This window comes from Botryllus schlosseri, chromosome 1 (assembly GCF_051294905.1).
Source record: "Botryllus schlosseri isolate E-star chromosome 1, Bs_hap1, whole genome shotgun sequence".
Taxonomy (NCBI): Eukaryota; Metazoa; Chordata; class Ascidiacea; order Stolidobranchia; family Styelidae; genus Botryllus; species Botryllus schlosseri.
In genome coordinates this window covers 755,300-775,960 of record NC_137236.1, presented here as the reverse complement: position 1 = coordinate 775,960, position 20,661 = coordinate 755,300, and the positions used below count along the sequence as shown (strand labels likewise).

The 20,661-nt window shown below is 43.3% G+C and overlaps 2 long non-coding RNA genes across 2 annotated transcripts in view; one reads left to right on the top strand and one right to left on the bottom strand.

Annotated features, from left to right (window-relative positions):
* Positions 1–20,661, top strand: part of LOC145448396 (uncharacterized) — a 445,163-nt gene that overhangs the window by 349,175 nt on the left and 75,327 nt on the right. The window lies entirely within an intron of this gene.
* On the bottom strand, positions 12,311–13,951 carry LOC145437012 (uncharacterized). Its single transcript, XR_013914538.1, has 2 exons — positions 13,890–13,951; positions 12,311–13,095 (listed from the first exon to the last, which is right to left on the bottom strand). It is a non-coding gene; the product is annotated as an uncharacterized LOC145437012 (long non-coding RNA).

Genomic DNA, 20,661 nt, shown 5'->3' with positions numbered 1-20,661 from the left:
TTGGGTTGAAACCAATAAACGTAACAATGGCAAGAGAACTGGAAAACGCCAGAATGGTGCGCCTCTACTCAAATTCTCATCAATGTCAGCGATTTGAATCAGTTAAAATTGCGCATGCACAGATCGTGTGAAACAGTATCATGTCATTGCTAAGCTACTTGAGTCAGTGTATATCTTACGAAAAAAACATGAAAGGAACGAAAACTACCTATGCCTATTCAGTAGGAAGTGGGTCGAGGATGTATTCGAATCACTTTTATCGGTGTATGTCACGACAACTAATAAATACAGTCCATCCTCAAGATTACCGGACCACGACTGACCTATCGATCTCGCTTCCCATGACATGCCGCCCTATTTCTTGTCGCTTCCTTTTTCTATACTATTTTCTTTACTTTTATTCAATGTGCATGCCTCCTCTTTACATCGCCTCGGCCAAGGTTGGTGTCTGATTCCATAGACATTAGACAACTCCTAGTCGCTTCGATTACCAGTGAACCCGTCCCTCGGTGAACCCGTCCCTCGGTGAACCCGTCCCTCGATGAACTCGGCCCTCGGTGAATTCCGCCCTCGGGAAATTTTGTATTCACCGGCAACCCTAATATCCCACCCTAATATCCTACCCCAACCCTAATGTCCCACCTCCGGCAACCCTAATATCCTACCCCAACCCTAATATCCCCCCTCCCCCAACCCTAATATCTCACCTCCGGCAATCCTAACCCTAAACCTGATATCCCACCTCCACCAACCCTAATATCCCACCATCCCCCAACCCTAGTATCCTACCCGAACCCAATGTCCCACTCTCCGAACCCTATTGTCTCCCCCTACCCTACCCAACCCTAACACCCCACCTCAACCTACAGATGCAATAACGAGCAGACCACGCGTGGTTGATATGTGAGCAATAACAATCGTTGGGATATATTTTTCATCTGAACAAGTCACACACAATATACAATGCGATAAGATCCAATGCGATGTCATGAACAGATACGAGGATGTCGAACGTCGCACGTCCGCCCCTCGCCAAGTCAATTCAACAATGAGCCGACCACGCAATCGTGATCACGTGATCTGATCACTCCGTGACTGCGTGATCTACGCATGCCCTGACCTCCTTACAAGATCGACAAATCAGTTGATAATAACATTATTAGTTTAATAATTCATATTAAGGCCTACTTGTTAATACACTTAATTCCAAAATTTCCCGAGGGCGGAATTCACCGAGGGTCGAGTTCATCGAGGGCGGGGTTCACCGAGGGACGGGTTCACCGAGGGACGGGTTCACTGGAAACCGTCGCTTCGACATCTTCCTTTCTTTTCATTGTGTCGCATTTTTGTGGTGTATTTAACTGATAAAATTGCTAATAAACCGATGATGATGATGATGAACTAGGTGAAATAAGTATGACAATAACTGATAATACCTTCAAAAATTGCAGCTATCAGTAATGTATTAAGCATGGTAATATGATCAGTAATTAAGTAGGCTACTTCTAACTTTTTGCAGTTGTCAGGCAGCTCTGTCTTACTAGCATCAATTCCTTGGGTGATGTACCTTTTCATTGCCTTGCAATCATGTTGCGTGTTGAATATATAACGGAAGTGATATCATTGTCAGTATCAGTTTTATTATTATTTCATCATTTCAAAACACCAAAAAACTGCGATACAACGAAAAGATAGCAAGGTGCCTAAACGACTTGGAACTTGAGGTTGGCTAGTTTTCATTCAGATGAAATCGCTTGTATTTCGACTTGAATACGGACACGGACATGCTCGACGACTGTCTGATAGCCGGCGAGATGTTCCACGATTGGGGTCCGGCATACTTGATAGAGCAGGGGTGGGCAAACTACGGCCCGCGGCCCGCAAAACCGTTCTGTGCGGCCCGCGAGGGTCTAAAGAAACTATTTTCAAATATTGATAAAATGCGACTTGATTTTTCTGAGTATATTTCACCATGATAATTCCAAGACAGTGGTTCTCAAACGGGGGGGGGGGGGGGGGGGGGGGCAGAGATGGCCTCATTCGCCGAAAAATTAAGTCTCGTAAACTGATGAAAAAACTTGACAAAAGAATGCATTTTTAATATAAGTCGTTCAATGTGAATGTTTCATTATGATGTTTTGAACCGCTTTTAAAAGGACTGTGTTGTGAATATATTTGTGATATGGGCCCAATATTCGGTATTGCCACTGTGTTACTTTACTTTAAAAAAACTGATGACAGATCACAATTCTATATTATCTATATCGTCTGCTATCGGTTTAGAGAATAGATCACAATTCGTCAGAATAAATGCTGAATTTCAACAAAAATGTGCGTATATATAGTTTTTTGGCTGCAACTCATTTTGTATTCACAATAGAGAAAACTTTCTTCAGAAGAAAAATGGGGGAAACACCCTGAAGTCATTTTTAATTGAAGTTTTAGGTCATTTGTCAGGATTGAGGAAGGCATTTTTTGATTTGAAAAAAAAGTCATTTTTACTCCACCCTAATGGGTTTGATGCTGTCAGCATTGTGTGTCCTGGAACTGAACTAAAAGTGGAATTAGTAAATCTATGTACAGATCGCTGCTCAAAGATTTAAATTTCGATCCTGTTCTAAGAATCGGGCCAACTTACTTTCATCTCTATAATTTCGACAAATTGGTTATTGAGGTCTGCCAGTCTATGAAATCTCGTCACTATATGTTTCTGATGCGTGTACGATATCATCAAAGCAATGTATGGCTTGTTTGAAATAAGCACTTACGTATATTATCTCCATGTCCTCACTATATAACCAAATATCAATATTGCGTTTTGGTTAATAATCCCCATTTTATATAGTGCGGCCCGCGAATGGATTCAGATGTTCAATGCGGCCCGTGAGCTCAAAAGTTTGCCCACCCCTGTAATAGAGCAATGCGTTTTCTTGTATTCCGTCCTGATCATATGGTAGTTGCAGTTGATCATATGTAGTGATATCGGCAGCTCCTCTACTATGACTTATCCTACGTCATATTCCTGCAAGATTTGTATGTAACTGTTTACAATTTGCCTAGAACTCCTGACAGACCAGTAATAGAGGTGAATGCTATTATAGACTTCTACCGTAAAATTCGATTATGTTTGACAGTAAATTGGAATATAGAAAACGATGAAGTCGTATATCCTTCATAAGAAACACAATAGCCGAAATACAGTTGATAGTTTCAACGGGACTCTGCATTTCAAAAACATGTAATTACAAGGTGGGTCATCAGAAGTCTGCCAGCCAGCCAGTGTTATCACTGAAAGGTATCGAAATTCACAAGTGAAATCCCAATATAGTATAATTCACAACTCGGAAAAGCACGGGACAGATTCTTATTATAAATGTGCACGTCACGCTAGCCAAGAAGATTGATAAGCAAATTCGTCTCTTCCTTGTAAAATGGTGTTATTAACCTTTCACTTTTTACTGCATGATTGTCAATGTAAAACCATAAGTATCGAAACCGGTGTATGTTTTTGATTTTGCACCATCAACAAATATGCTTGAGATGTAAGTTGTTAATTGACACGTAAGTTGTTTAGAAAAGGTGGTTGCCCACTAGACAACAGAGAAAACTTTCTATACTTTAGACATAGACACATGTTTCCGCAGCTTTTGAGCTGTACGACCATAGTAGTTGACTAATTGTCGAGATGGCATGTCTCGCTTTAAGGCAGTGGTTCCCAACCTTTTTCATCTCATGCCTCCCTTGGCCGAAATTTGAGCCAAAATTCCCCCCTTAGGAGAAATCGATGATTAAAAAAGGTCATTTTTTACCACGCAATCACCTGTTGGCCGAAGAAAAAGACGGGATGTACGGATTGTCTGTTTCTAGCAGGGCTTTAACAACACCTTGTAGACCTCCAAAAACAATTGTCTTGGTCCCAATCAAACAAATTCTGGAAGGCTTGACTCAACAGACCCCCCATACTTCAATTTGTGTTTTCGGCTTATCATGCACCAATCGCTAATATAACTGCTGTGAAAAATCAGTATGCATAAATTTGCTGGTCTCGCGATTTTTCTTCTCAAGTGTGGGTATGCATTTGGCCAATAATATTGGTATTTTCATATATAGCAGGATTGACCACACTCGAGACGGACTCGAGTCAGCATTTTCTGATGACTCGACTTGACTCGAGTCATTTTCTCAAAATAGGGAAACGACCCTACTCGGTAGAGACACTCTGTGTATTGACTCGACTTGGAGTCATTGTATACATGACTCACCAAACCATATGACTCGGGACTATAAGACGGCCAATACCGACATTTTATTGTAATTTCGAAGAACAGTAAAGTGGCCTTCCTATTGGAATTTCGTCTATTGCTCCTGGTACTTGAGAATGCGACAATAAACTGCACAAAGTGAGGAAAATTAGTATATTATAAATCAAAATCATTCAATATCACCAAACAGAGTTATAAAAAGGGAAATTTATAAGACTTTAACTGGAAACAGTCAAAACAAGGAATTGGACTAGGACTCGAGTCATACACTCATAATACCATAACTCGGACTATCGACCCTATGCTCGGTGACTTGGACCGTCGGACTTGACTCAATGGTGAATTGAAAATGACTCGACTTGACTCGAGTCAAAACTATGAAAGTGAAATTGACATGGGACTCGGAGCCTCATGACTTGGTTACAGCACTGATATATAACATGTACGTGATCAGATTTCCTGCTTGAGCTCATTGAAATTCAGGACACTCATTCGGTTTCGGCAACATTGCAACAAGTTTAACATGCATTTTTCGATCGAGTAGCTGTTCACTAAAAATAAAGCAAGTCTAGCGACCTCTTTGACCTGAATCGATGACATTGGAATATTTGGTCACTTTATGAAAATCCTGACATGAAAATATAAGATAAATACTTTCGCTTGAGGCCTTGTTGCGATAGATTCGGCACGAAATTTGCTCGCTTAGAATATATTTGATTAATAGGCTGTCGCTGGCGGACAAAATTGTCTTGCGAACTGCACCACAGCTGAACTAGTTAAAAAAACAAGGGCAAACTTGTATGGGTGAAAGAGATTTCAAATAGCATTTGAACATACTTTCAGCAAAAAACTGCTATAAGGAGCATATGCCTACGCTCTGATATAACTGGTTTCCAACATGACATTTCGGACATGAACATTTTTGGAAATCCTTTACAATTCTAAAGTGGAATTCCTCCCTAAAAATTGCAAAATTCCCCCCAAGGGGGGAATTTCTCCCCGGTTGGGAATCACTGCTTTAGGGAATACCCCATATAGTTCTTTTAAATGTTGATGATTCGCATCGCATCTTTTGCAGTATTAACATTGTGCACAGGAAAATAACTAAATTGAACATGTAGTAATTATAATAACGATCTGGATGAGTGCTATTGATTTGACGCCGGCCTTTCACCTGTGTGATGGCACTAATGCCTCACGTACATTGATTGCCAAATCTCGTGTCAAACATGGAGTGAGATCAGCTGATCTAGAGAGACAGAGAGAGCTGATCGAGAAAGAGCTGATCGAGAAATTGAAGATGAACGCTTTATTGCTATCACTAAAAAATAATAATGAAAAGACGTCCCTCGAGGGCTTTAAATCAATCTAAAAGGGTCGAGAGGCCGAGCGATATTACGATTACGCGCAAGTAAAGTTGAAGGGGTCGGCGATCATAAAAGTTAATGAATCAGAATGTAGACCGGCGAATTCAGTTGGGTCGTAGTTGGACCCTGTTCCCACGTTAGTGTCGAACAAGTGAATTCTAGTGTGTTCACTCCTATGCGGGCAAGACAGTGTAGTGGTTACGATAAGCGCCCAGCAAGCCCAGAAAAAGACCCCACGAAAGAAAGCACTCACAATGACTGGAAAAGAAGTAGTATAAAGGACCGCGGATTCAATGAGATCAACATCGAAAACATCGGGCACTCTAGGCCATTGACATTGACAAATCCAAGTCGCTTCGACATCTTCCTGTCTATTCATTGTATCGCATTTTTGTGGTGTATTGAACTGATAAAATTGCTAATAAACCGATGATGATGATGATGATAGGCCGGGGTGGGTGTTAGAGTAAAGGATCGCTACTGAAGCGTGTCGTTCTATATCCTCCTAATCTGTTCATAACATCGCATTTTGTCTTATCGCATTGTACATTGTGTGTGCCTTGTTCAGATCAAAAATATAAACCCACCATGTTATTTTATGTGACTGTCAAGATATTATTGCGGTTGCTCGCATTGTGGATAACGTATGGTCGATCATACCGCACTAGCGGCACAAGACAATTTAGGTTTGCTGTGGTTGCTGTGGCAACTTCACTATCAGCTGTGGCCCTGTCTGCCGGGCTGCGTGCGAATTATAAAATTTTCCGTCATATTCGCCTCCAACTGGTATGGTTAAATTTTCCGCTGCATCAAAGTCCGCTATGTAATCGATGGTCAAATTTTCCGTCATATTCGCCTCCAATTGGTATGGTTAAATTTTCCGCTGCTTCGGCTACAATCCGTTTTCCGCTGATTTAGATTCCGCAGCGAGCAGATTATGTCAGTATCAAAGTCCGCTACTTAATCGATGGTTAAGTTTTCCGCTATTTCCGTCTTTCCGTCTTTCCGTCTTTTAGGAATCGGCATTTTTTTATTGTTTCCGCTGTTTCCGCGTTTTAGAGTTCGTTTTCCGTTGTTTCCGCTGTTTCCGCTGTTTCCGCTTTTCCGTCTTTTAGGGATGCCCGTTTTAGTTGTTACAACCTCACCAGCTGAGGGCCCCGTGGATATACTCAGCTATCGCAGCTCCCGCAGCTATCGCAGCTATCACAGTGTGGATATACTCAGCTATCACAGCTATCGCAGCTATCACCAAATTTCGCAGACAGAGAGGTCATTTAAAGGTCACGTATCGTTTAGGGCGCAGCTATCAGCGCTGGAGCTTGTCTGGGTTGAATTAGTGCGCAGCTATCAGATCCGGAGCACTTCTGAGTTGAAATAGTGCGCAGCTATCAGATTCGGAGCATGCCAGGGTTGAAATAGTGCGCAGCTATCAGCTCCGGAGCACGTCCTGGTTGAAATAGTGCGCAGCTATCAGATCCTGAGCAAGTCTGAGTTAAAATAGTGCGCAGCTATCAGCTCCGGAGCACGTCCGGGTTGAGATAGTGCGCAGCTATCATATCCGGAGCACGTCCAGGTTGAAATAGTGCGCAGCTATCAGATCCGGAGCACGTCCTGGTGGAAATAGTGCGCAGCTATCAGATCTGGAGCAAGTCTGGGTTGAAATAGTGCGCAGCTATCAGATCCGGAGTAAGTCTGAGCTGAAATAGTGCGCAGCTATCACATCCGGAGCAAGTCGGAGTTGAAATAGTGCGCAGCTATCAGATCCGGAGCAAGTCTGAGTTGAAATAGTGCGCAGCTATCAGCTCCGGAGCACGTCCGGGTTGAAATAGTGCGCAGCTATCATATCCGGAGCACGTCCAGGTTGAAATAGTGCGCAGCTATCAGATCCGGAGCAAGTCTGAGTTGAAATAGTGCGCAGCTATCGGCTCCGGAGCACGTCCGGGTTGAAATAGTGCGCAGCTATCATATCCGGAGCACGTCCAGGTTGAAATAGTGCGCAGCTATCAGATTCGGAGCATGCCCGGGTTGAAATAGTGCGCAGCTATCAGCTCCGGAGCACGTCCTGGTTGAATTAGTGTGCAGCTATCAGATCCGGAGCAAGTCTGAGTTGAAAAAATGCGCAGCTATCACATCCGGAACAAGTCTGAGTGGAAATAGTGCGCAGCTATCAGCTCCAGAGCACGTCCGGGTTGAAATAGTGCGCAGCTATCATATCCGGAGCACGTCCAGGTTGAAATAGTGCGCAGCTATCATCTCTGGAGCACGTCCAGATGCAAATAGTGCGCAGCTATCAGATCCGGAGCACGTCCAGGTTGAAATAGTGCGCAACTATCAGATCCGGAGCAAGTCTGAGTTGAAATAGTGCGCAGCCACCGAGTCAAGCCCGAGTCCAAGTCATCGAGCGGAGGTTCGAGTCCGAGTCATGGCATTATGACTCGAGTCCAAGTCCAAGTGATTGTGTTGACTGCTCATTTTCCATTTAAAATCTTGTTAAACCCACTTTACCCACTTTCTATAAGTATGTTTGGTGATATCGAATGGTTCGCATTTATAATATACTAATTTTCCTCACTTTTAATAGTTTCTGGTCGCATTTTGAAGTATCATGCAGTAACAATAGGGTGGTTAATTTACTATTCTTCGAAATTGCAATGAAATGTAGGTCTTGGCCGTCTGAGTGTTGAGTCATACGACTTGGTTCGAGTCATGTGCAATGACTCGAGTCCAAGTCGAGTCATTACACATATAGACTCGAGTCGAGTCGAGTCATTTCCGTATTTTGAGATAATGACTTGAGTCAAGTCGAGTCATCAGAAAATTGTGACTCGAGTCATGACTCGGAGCAAAATTTACGTGTCAATTTCAAGTCATCAAGTTTTAATGGTACTGGCATCAACCCTGCGTGTGAGGAATACAGCAGATTCAACTGTAAATGCGCACGTTGAAATTTATTTAATTATTCTTAAATCGCGATAAGCATTTCACTTCTGTGAATATCTAGTTTTTGGTCATTTTTTTTCCATAAAATACTGTGATCAGTATGCCTCCTCGTAATTGGGTGTCAATGCCAGCTATTTGTTTCTAATGCTGACTGGATTGAAACCACAACACCGTTGTCGGTTATAGTTATAATGTGGCCTATGAACATACTCTACAACTGATGTCTTGAGGGATTATTTAATACAAGTATTTCTTACTAAAAACACCAACATTTTCCAGAAATGTACTTGATAATAATACTCACATTTTTCAATCTACTCAAAATTGCTTCGTGGGCGAGATGAAATCGTCTGGCGGGCTGGATGGGGCCCGCGGGTCGTATGTTTGACACCTCTAGCCTAGGCCAAGGTGGGTGTATGATTCCATGGACCGCAAACAAAGCTATCACAGCTTACGTAGCCGTAGTAGTAGATCAAATAGCAATGTGTCTCTGTTTCTTAGACGGCTCAATGCTCAAGTTGCGCAGTGCTCACCTTTACTTACCCTTTTGTATGATTGAAATAGAACAACGATATAGTCTGTTTGTTTATATTCTCACGGATGTGTAGATGGGTGGTGTAGGCTATTGTACCATATAAATTTGTTTCAACCTCTCTCTGTATTCGTTTCTATATTTATCACGTGTTTTATTAGCAGTTCTACGTGTGCGTAAGCGATACAACGCCTTTTGCATGTATATTTAACTTCATATTGGTTATTTGATTCAAGATAAATAGCAAATTAATCTGTCTGTCACACAGCTAGCAAAATGTACTGACTTTGAATCATCTCTCATACTTCGAAAATTCAATTTGACTTGATTTGTGACTTGACTTGACTCGACTCGAGTCAAAATGTGCAATGACTCGAAATGACTCAAAGGCAGTGACTTGATCTCAACACTGGTCTGGACTCAAATTATGCGCAGCTATCAGCTCTGAGCCATGCCTGGAGGTATTTGGTGCGCATCTATCAGCTCCGTCCGGAGGTATACCCTAAATTTCGTCATCAGCACAACACCGATGGGCGATAGCCAAGTGTGTGGTTCGAAATATAATGAAAAATTTACGATGGGAGCCACTATAATAAAGAATTAAAGAATTAATCACCGTAAATACTATTTCATTCATAATCCAAATTTTTCGACGGCAATAATTCCGCTGTCGAGTCATTTCCGTATTTTGGATCATTCATGACTGAATCTGTTTTCTCGCTGCACAACTTTCGGAATCCCATGTTAGCCTAGACTTCATTATGTGTTGGTACATCGTGGCGCGGTAATGGCTAACGCCCTAATGCCTATTTCTATATATCACGCGTATTTCTCGGTAAAGGGCACCTATAAGCGAGGCATTTATTCACACTAAATCGTGCAAAGCGCGAAAATAAATTGAAATTTGTTGGAAAAAGTTACAAAAAAAAACTCTATGAATTATGTTCATCTGCAAGATAATTTTTGGCACTTTTCACACTCGCCCCATCTCCAATTGGGCGGTTTGGGGTGCCCCAGTTACGGTCCTGCAATAAATAAATGATCGAAAACGAATGATCGCGCAAACTGCGCTGTTCAGCGATGAGTCAGCTCGTATCTATTCTGTAGGCTACTACTGTAGGCGCCTTCAACATTGCATCTTGAAATCAAGGTATAAAATTGTAATATACATGACGGACCGGCAGGAATGTCGTCGCGGACCGGCACCGGTCCGTGGACCGGCGGTTGAGAACCACTGGTATATAGCCTATACTTCTCTTTTCACTACAGCCTATTTCATGACTGACAACCTCATCAAACACTACATCCGATTTATTCGAGCAGGGCTGATGTGACATGGTGTAAACGAAAAACCTCAACTGCAAGCCTTGACAAGCTGGTCTACACGAAACACCATTGCAGTTGGCTCTTGATCACATAATATTTTGATTGCAGAATTGAATCTTACAAACACTGGGACTGACGTTACAATATTACAATTTGTGAGACGATATCTCACAAATACCGAACGTAAATACTATTGCCTCACGTTTTAGATCTAAGACTGCCTTGCCCTAAATATGAGATAACCTGTAGTTCTTATCTATAGGCTAGCCCCGAGAAGCCACTGACTCCGATGCAATCACAGTCTAACGCACGTGTTCGCGAGCTCAGCATACTCTCTTCTCTGACGTCAATAGCCCATCTCAACTCAGAATATGCATAGTGTAGCTCAGTGGTTCCCAACCTTTTTCGGCTCATCGCCCCCTTTTCAAACTCCACACCGATCATCGCCCCCCCCCCCAAAAAAAATATTGGGAACCGAAATGGGCATACAGACTGAAATCACCGGCGATTTGATCAAGAAAAAGGGTCAAAATTTCGGCTCGGCCTCGAAATTTCAGTTTTCCAGCTAAATTTTGGTGAGTTGACTAACAAAAAGGTGATTTCTCCGACTTGATTCCAAAAGAACCGTAACAGCACTTCGTCAGCCCCCTCCCCAATACGTTGGTCTTGATTGAGCCCCTCCATAGGGCGATAAAGCAAACTTCTGCGCCCCTCAGATCAAATTCCCCCGATACCTCTTAGTCGTTACTTCTCAGCACAAATTGTTGGACTCTTCAGTTAGTCGGCTTAATTTGTGCGAAGCGCGAAAAAAAAATTTCAGTCATGATTGAATCTCTCAATGTGATTGGGAATCGCATATTGCTGTCAATTTTTTATCCTCTCTCTGCTCATGTATTTAAATTTACCGGTAAAGCTGAGTGAGCTGTCTTAGAAAATGTAGGGCCCGTAAATAACAATTGAAAATGTAGGGCCCGTAAATAACAATTGAACATATTCGGGCGGTATAATGACTCCGTTACGTAATGACATTTCGTGGCCTGTCTGCTCTGTCAAAAGACATTCAAATCGCCCATACGTACTAAACTAAAAGACGCACACGATTTCAAATTGGTATTTCTGCACTGAAAATTAATTTTTCTCGGCGAGATGGCATTTTTTGTGGGGTTCTGATTGCCAGGACAGGGAAATTTGGCGCCAGCCATTTAGGCGCCTATGGACAATTAAACATATATGTATATCGTATATATATATCGAAGTCGGTCAGCATAAAGGCAGGCCTTTTCCGCCAAGGTTTTCTCGTTCTGGCATTCTTCTCGCATGTTACATGGCCTGAAACTTCATATGTCTTGGTGCGTCATGGTGTGATAATAGCTGACGCCGAGATGCCTATTTTCTATACCTCGTGCGTATTGTTTCTTGGAGGGAGGGTATCCAATAAGTAACAAATATGCGACCACGAAATGGCACGCAGCGCGGAATTTTTTTTAAAAAGTTGTTTAAATTTCCATAATAATACTCTATAATTAATGTTAATTCGCGAAAAAATTGTGGGCCCCCTTAGAGCTCGGGCCTCCCATCCCAATTGGGGGTTTATGTGTGGCAGTTACGGTCATGAACGCCAATATAGCCATTTCAACGCGCCATCGCCCCCTTCGTCCGTTTTCGCCCCCTATCGCCCCCTTGGCTATTTTCGCCCCCCTGGACCGACAAATCGCCCCCTGGGGGGCGATATCGCCCACGTTGGGAACCACTGGTGTAGCTTTAGTCATTATGTAAAACGTGAGACATTCGTCTCATCCAATCGCGGATATATTTCACGAAAATATGTTTGAATCAAGTTTTGTTGGCACGCACCCTTATGCATGGAATGTGAAGCGGCTTCATCATCATCATCATTGGTTTATTAGCAATTTTATCAGTTCAATACACCACAAAAAATGCGATACAATGAAAAGACAGGAAGATGTCGAAGCGACAAGGAGTAGTCTATGGAATCTGACACCCACCTTGGCCTATAGGCGATGTAAAGAGGAGGCATGCACAGTGCACACTGAATGAAAGTAAAGAAGATAGTATAGAAAAAGAAAGCGGGCAAGAAATAGGGCGGCATGTCATGGGAAGCGAGATCGATAGGTAAGTCGTGGTCCGGTAATCTTGAGGATGGACTGTATTTAGGCTACTCATAGTATTTTGATAAAGTTACCAGGCGAGTAGGTCTCTGAGCTATATTCTATTCATGACATACCAATCAAAGTAACACACCCTTCTTCTGGTGCACCAGTATCGAAATATTGTCTTTGGAGTGTGCATTATATTAATTAGATACGTATAAGGCCCGTGTAGTGAATAATAGGCCTCCATATACTGTACCTGCAGTCGCACACGTCCGATATCAGATCAGTGAATATCTATGATAGGCAGAGCCGTCAGTAGGGAAAGCCTACGCTACATCCACGGAATCGCACAGGTGTTAGTCAATATTAAAACAAATATGTATTTACAGCTGCATAATTATTCGTAAGCAGAGCTTTTAATACAAAGTAACGATTTTTTTTTTGATCCCGTGTGGATGTCAGAATATCTGTTCACCGCCCGTACACTGAAAATCACGAAGATAGTCCTTGCATGCCGTGTAATGAATGAATCTGAATCCGGAAGTGCTCCTGAGCTGATAGCTGCGCATTATTTCAACCAGGACGTGCTCCGGAGCCGATAGCTGCGCACTATTTCAACTCAGACCTGCTCCGGATCTGATAGCTGCGCACTATTTCAACCCGGACGTGCTCCGGAACCGATAACTGCGCACTATTTCAACTCAGACTTGCTCCGGATCTGATAGCTGCGCACTATTTCAACTCAGACATGCTCCGGAGGTGCTCGCTGCGCACTATTTCAACCCAGACATGCTCCGGAGCTGATAGCTGCGCACTATTTCAACCCAGACGTGCTCCGGAGCTGATAGCTGCGCACTATTTCAACCCAGACATGCTCCGGAGCTGATAGCTGCGCACTATTTCAACCCGGACGTGCTCCGGAGCTGATAGCTGCGCACTATTTCCACTCCGACTTGCTCCGGATGTGATAGCTGCGCACTATTTCAGCTCAGACTTGCTCCGGATCTGATAGCTGCGCACTATTTCCACCAGGACGTGCTCCAGATCTGATAGCTGCGCACTATTTCAACTCAGACGTGCTCTGGAGCTGATAGCTGCGCACTATTTCAACTCAGACATGCTCCGGAGCTGATAGCTGCGCACTATTTCAACCCAGACATGCTCCGGAGCTGATAGCTGCGCACTATTTCCACCAGGACGTGCTCCAGATCTGATAGCTGCGCACAATTTCAACTCAGACGTGCTCCAGATCTGATAGCTGCGCAATATTTCAACTCAGACGTGCTCCGGAGCTGATAGCTGCGCACTATTTCCACCAGGACGTGCTCCAGACCTGATAGCTGCGCACTATTTCAACTCAGACGTGCTCCAGATCTGATAGCTGCGCACTATTTCAACTCAGACGTGCTCTGGAGCTGATAGCTGCGCATTAATTCAACCCAGACAAGCTCCAGCGCTGATAGCTGCGCCCTAAACGATACGTGACCTTTAAATGACCTGTATGTCTGCAATTTTTGGTGATAGCTGCGATAGCTGGGTCACAGTAGTGATAGCTGCGCACTATTTCAACCCGGACGTGCTCCAGAGCTGATAGCTGCGCTCTATTTCCACTCCGACTTGCTCCGGATGTGATAGCTGCGCACTATTTCATCTCAGACTTGCTCCGGATCTGATAGCTGCGCACTATTTCAACCTGGACGTGCTCTGGAGCTGATAGCTGCGCACTATTTCAACTCAGACTTGCTCCGGATCTGATAGCTGCGCACTATTTCAACCCGGACGTGCTCCGGAGCTGATAGCTGCGCACTATTTCAACTCAGACTTGCTCCGGATCTGATAGCTGCGCACTATTTCAACCAGGACGTGCTCCGGAGCTGATAGCTGCGCACTATTTCAACTCAGACGTGCTCCGGATCTGATAGCTGCGCACTAATTCAACCCAGACAAGCTCCAGCGCTGATAGCTGCGCCCTAAACGATACGTGACCTTTAAATGACCTCTCTGTCTGCGAAATTTGGTGATAGCTGCGATAGCTGTGATAGCTGAGTATTTCCACACTGTGATAGCTGCGATAGCTACGGGAGCTGCGATAGCTGCGATAGCTGAGTATATCCACGGTGACTCAGTGGTGCCACTCCTAGTGTCTTAACACTAGATCTAGTGTTTTTTCGATCGTCCTAGTGTTCTAGTGTTTTTTTCCGCTAAATTTTGCTAATCTAGTGTTTTTCTGCAATTATGCGAATAATGAATATTCGAACGTTAGACGACTTAATTATACGCTAAATTTATCGCTAATGAGGCGATTTGGTGTCTCTGGCTGTATTTGTTTTCAACAATTCTATGTTGTTGTGCAATATCACGCAATTATTACGTAACAGGGCGTGTTGAGAATCCGTACTTATGAGCGAAAGTCTCTGAAAAAATGAAGAGCGATTTCGCTCTGATGCTCTGTCGTTTCTTGTTGAACTCAGTCTGCAGATTCGGGCAATATTTTAATTTGCCGAGACAGACAGACAGTTTTATTGAACAAAATTGCAATAAAAATATAATTCATGCTGCAGCGATACGATCCTTCGGGATTACCGGTACTGCGGATCATCCCGCCAGCTGCATTGATGGAATGCTAATCAAGCATTGTTCAATTCGAGTCTTGCGTCATCAATAAATATTGAAAAATGTAAGCAGGCCGAAGAATAGTATAAGAAGAAGAATAGTAAAATCAATCATTCCTCTAGCTGTGCAATTTCCCTCTGTGAAATTATTTGATGAACTTGAACTTTGGCAAGATCGCAAAATGAGCTGCAGTTTATCAGTCAATGCCTTCGCCCAGAATTATTGCAAAAATTGAAATCTGTGCACAGTGGATTCGGTGAATCAAAATTCCATTTACTGGGGAAGCTCATGACGAATCTCTTGGCATCGCCATATTCCACTGCATTCGTGGAATTGAAGTATGCTGCATATGGAAACCTCTCCATTGTTTGGTTGAAGATGTGCGGTAGTGAGCAAGATGCCCCACAATAGATATATACTTATGTTTGATGGATGGTGTACAAATCGAAAGATAATTTTTATGATGCCGCACAATTCGAAAGCGACAAATTTGATTTTTTTTTGCGCTGTTGAATTCGTTTCATTAATTTTCATTGAATAGTCATGCAGTATATCATGCATATGTATCGAAATCGAATTCATGTGTGGAACACTTCTTATCTGTGGATTTGTACCTTGATCATCATGATTACTTGGCAAGGGCAAACGTTTCGACCAATTTACTAATCTAGTGTTTTTTCGCCAATCTAGTGTTTTTTCAGGACATAATCTTGTGTTTTTCCGGGAACCTAGAGTGGCAACACTGAACCTCTCCAGTTAGCGCTACCATGCAGAGCAGATAGAGAAGGTACATATATTTCTCAATGGCCTCAAGGTAAAGATATGAATGATACTTTAGCTGACTCGTTTAATGGAAATATTTATGTATGCTGAAATTAAGCCGAATTCGTAATGCAGAATTTATTTGGTCAACGTGACAATTTCACCACATAAATAAGTTTTTTTTTTTAAAACTCCAATATATAGGATCAATAAATAAAGCTCATGATGATTGATTACAATAACAATCATAGGGATGGTGGTTGCACCAGGCAGGGCAAAATCACAATTAATTGTAATTGTAATCGAGTACATTCACATTGGGGCTCTTTAAACATACCTTTTCAATTTTCACTGGCTATACTTGATAAAATTGTTTCCTTAGGTTGGCTAAAAATAAACCTGCACACCAAATTGCGCTCATTTCCAATCAGCGAAAGTGTATAGTTATTGCAGTAGAAAATTATGGATTTGAATAAAATAGTATTCATGGTGACCTAGAATTAGTCTATTAGTAGTATTTTGTCAAATTTCTACCACAATAACTTCCACTGGTTCCACTGGCTGGAATCGGAGCCAAACTCTGTGTGGAGCGTTACTCTAGGCAACCTAACAATTTCATGTTGACAAAATGTTTTTTTTTTTTTCATTTTTGGTATAATAAATTCAAAGTGTTCTTCTGTTGTAGCAATGCGGCTACAGGTTGCAGTTGTGCCAAATTTGGTGTGCAGCGATTTTTGGCCAATCTAAAAATTTTATAAAATATATTGGCCTAGCTTATGAAATTAGAAAAAAGTTGTTATTGAACAGTCCTATTACGCGCACATGATCGATATTTTGGTATAGGGACAATCGCTCAGCTATACGTTTTACAAGGTTTATCATTATAGGCAAATCAGAGGATTGTATGTATGTGAGGATTGTGAGTCTCAAGGACAAACTTTGAACTTGTGAACCGCTCAGCTCTTCTTATTATGTCATACATCGGTATAGGTATTAGATGCGCTGGTATGATTGAGAATGTAGTCGTTGTGTTATATACCTACACACAGGTAACACTAGATCATGGATTCCTGTAAAACGGGTCACCTTGTTCTATGTGCTCTATCGATTAGATAAGCTAACGCACATTATCCTTCTCAGAGTTGAATTCTATCGCCCATACAAGCTCCATTTTTTTCCATTCCAATTTTTGGAACAAGTGCAGTATATGCCCGCTTTACTCGTGTGTATACTTGACGTCATTCATCATGATTCCCCATGATCATTTAATTCAATTGCCTTCTTCTATCACTTAAACCTTTTTTCTTCTTACTCTCTCGTTTTTCCGCACGAGCTTAAAAATGCTGACTCAGCATTTTTTCTAGTTACGAGGTTTCAGTTTTTTCCGTTTACTCCCATTATAGGAATTTTGTCCGTTTGCCCTTCCTATAATACTTATTTACACTCTGCCAAAAAAGCTTTACATCTTTTGTATGGCTTTGGGTGGTATATGGCCTTCGCACAACACCACTTCTTGTACGTTTTATTGCAGCAGTACGACTCCCTAATTCCTTATATCTGCTGCTTTCATGCAAATTACCACATTCCGCTTTTTTCTTATCTTCGTTATCGTTTTGGTCAAATGAATGAATCTCCTGTTCATTCGTTCAATGCCTGCGGACATTATCTGTTTTGCATTGTTTTTAGTCGTCATGTGGTACAATATCTCGTTGCCTTTCTATTTACAGTGCGGAGGAGGCAACCCTTTTGTATGTCCATGGGCAGCCGCCAAACCATAGTTCGAGAATATTACTCTATCTCACCTTTTCATGACGTTCTTGATTTCTTCAATTTTCCTTTGCACCCCCATTTTCTTTTTATGACGCCGCAAATTCCTTTCCAGGGATGATATCCTTCCACCGAGTCATTACAAAGATCATGGAGACAATGAGACTCTTGAGTTCCGTCTTAACGCTTGGACTGGTCCCTTGTTGTGGTAACTTGGCCAGCCATTGGCCAATGTGAATCTCGTGATGAACGGGGTTTTATTGTTGGTGGAGAGAGGGCGAGGTCCTTCGATGTAGGCCTCTGATCTCGGTGCGTGCCCGCACCTACCGTCACGCCGACGGACTCCTTTTCCGCCGGGGACCCTTTTTCTGGGGAGACGTGCATCCTAAAATCCCCAGACTCCTTGTCGGACATGACCGGGTGTGTATCCGGTTGACCGGCAACCGCTGCTTCGTTTGAACCTTTTGGAAAAGTACTCATTACTGTGGCTGTCGTCATGCATCTATGGGCCGATTCATTAAGGTTATTCGGACAAGTGCATCCACGAAAGCATTTAGGACCAGTTTTCTCGTGCAGGTCTTTATTTTCACCAGCGGACATTCTTCGTTCGATGTCAGCTGTGGCAGTCGCCATGCATCTATGGGCCGGATTTTTACAGTTATCCGGACAAGTGCATCCGCAAGAGCCTTCGGGACCAGTTTTCTCGTGCAGGTCCTTATTTACGCCAGCGGGGATTCCACGCTCGACGTCTTCATTAACGGTGTTAGCAGGCATTCCTGTCTCAACACCAATAGTTTCCCATGGGTTCAGTGTGACGTTAGTTGCTATTTTCAACTCGTCGTTCGCACCAGTGGTGATTACCATCTCGGTACTTGCGCCAGCGGCAACGGCCAGCGGCGACGGCCAGCGTGCCGGCTCGATGCTTATTTGATTTGCAGCTTCCATCAACCCCATCATCGGTTACAGTGTCGCGAGTACTGCTTCCGACTTTGGTTCCGTCCCGTTAATCTCATGAGATCCCATCATGTAGAGTTACTAAAGACAACTCTTCAATCGCATTAGACGGCGTTTTCAACCCAATTACTATGCTTGGTAATTGCTGTACTTGATCAATCCATTTGAAACCAACGATATTGAGAGGGACTCCTTTCCCAGTTGCAAATAGAACCAGAAGTCCGTCAAAGTCAATTATTACCAAGGAGACAACGTGGGAGGAGTCACCCATACCACATGTCTATGGGTATGGGTTGTCGCTCCTCCAAGCTTTGTGGGTGTTTGGTTTCGACGACGTTTTTCAAATTGAGGACACATCTCGTGTCGGCCCAGAATTTCGTACCTGTTGTTGTATCAACTGAATACAAGAGTTGGCCGCCGAACAATTCCGTAAAATTTGGCTACAAGGGGTCATCCAGTGTATCAAGAAATGTAGATAAGGGTAAAGAAGAGTTATGTACAGTTTTTGTATGTTGCGGTAATAAATTATCTGGGAGCTGATTTACCGGATCAATCAGCTCCCGCAAGCGATCGAGAGTCGAATATCTTGATTCAGTTCATCATCCGTCCAATATGAAGCATCATATCGACGTGGATGATCAGGGTATTGAGGTTCCGCCCAAGCCACTTGGCTATTACGTCGGGACGAGTGTGCAGGCGGTAAAGATGACTTTGTGTCACACACTTCCTTTGTTTCCTGGTTCCTAGGGCGCGTCTCTTGTTCATCCAGAAACTCGGAGTTCCAAACAAATTGTAGCTCCTCCCCAACGTCCCGCCATCTTTTATCCTCTTCCCATCCTCTTAACATCAATCTAAGCGCTTCTGGTAGTCGCTGTCGTAGATTTCGGAAAAGACGCAATCCGTCCGGATTTTTCTTAATTTTACTATCCATGTCTATTTCCAGTTGCTTCAAAGCGCTATTCAGCAGAGGTAGGGGCTCATCCTCCCACCGATAATTTCTGCGGAAATCCCCAATGATCTTTTCATCATTTACCAAACCCTGGCGATTAGATAATGAAAGAGATCGCATAACCGATTCCCATTCTGCTTCCCCCGAATTGGTATTAAAAAAATTTCCCAATTGGGTAGCCTGCTTGTGTCGGCCAGCAGCCCTCAATTTCTTCTGCAGCGCATTAGCCAAAATAACATCCACATCCGTATTTCCGGGACCGTGGCGTATTCGTCGCATTGAATTCTCCATCCATTTTAGCAGTGGCATGTCTCCAGGGTCCATCATAAGCTGAAGCATTTCTTTTTCTGATTGGATTTTAGCAGACACATTGAGCAATGGGGCCGAAACACCGGGATATCGGTGCGGCTGTTGTTGGCCTGACCGTCTGCTACGATCGTTAGGAGTAGAGGTAAAACGAGGCATATTTGGATAAATCGGGTTGTTAGGTCGGCCCTCATCCGTATCTTCCTCCGACGAATTTTCGGAACTTCGGAGAGACTTCCCAATCTCCTTTATTTCTCGAGCCAATAATCGCATACGAGCATCGTAATCGTCGTCTCCAGTGTCTTCCGCATCTTCTCTAGTATCACCCTGTTCTTGGAAGGTCACCCGTCGGGATTCGCCATCCGCACTTCCTGCTCGTCTTCGAGAATCCCTCTCCTCGTTACGACGTTCCTGCCATCCTCGATACCCCATATATTTATCTAAGGGTTTCTTTTTTGGTTTTGACGCAACGGGGGGCTCGAGCTCGTTCCCCCCAAGTCTAATGAAGCTTGGCGTTTCCACGGGGTTTTGCTTATTCTGTTTGGCGCGTGCACCACTTCCCACGTGGAAGCATGGTGCCGTTCCCATTCGAGAGTCTGACAACGAGGTCGAGTCAGAACGTGGTAGCTTAGGATAGACGGCCGTTACAGTATGACAATCCAGACCCTTGCGAACCGTCATCGTTGGTCCTTGTTTTACGTTACCAGACGGCTGCTCAGTGAGAGGAACGTAAGCCGGAGGGTCATATTCTGGTGCAGTTGGAGCTCCC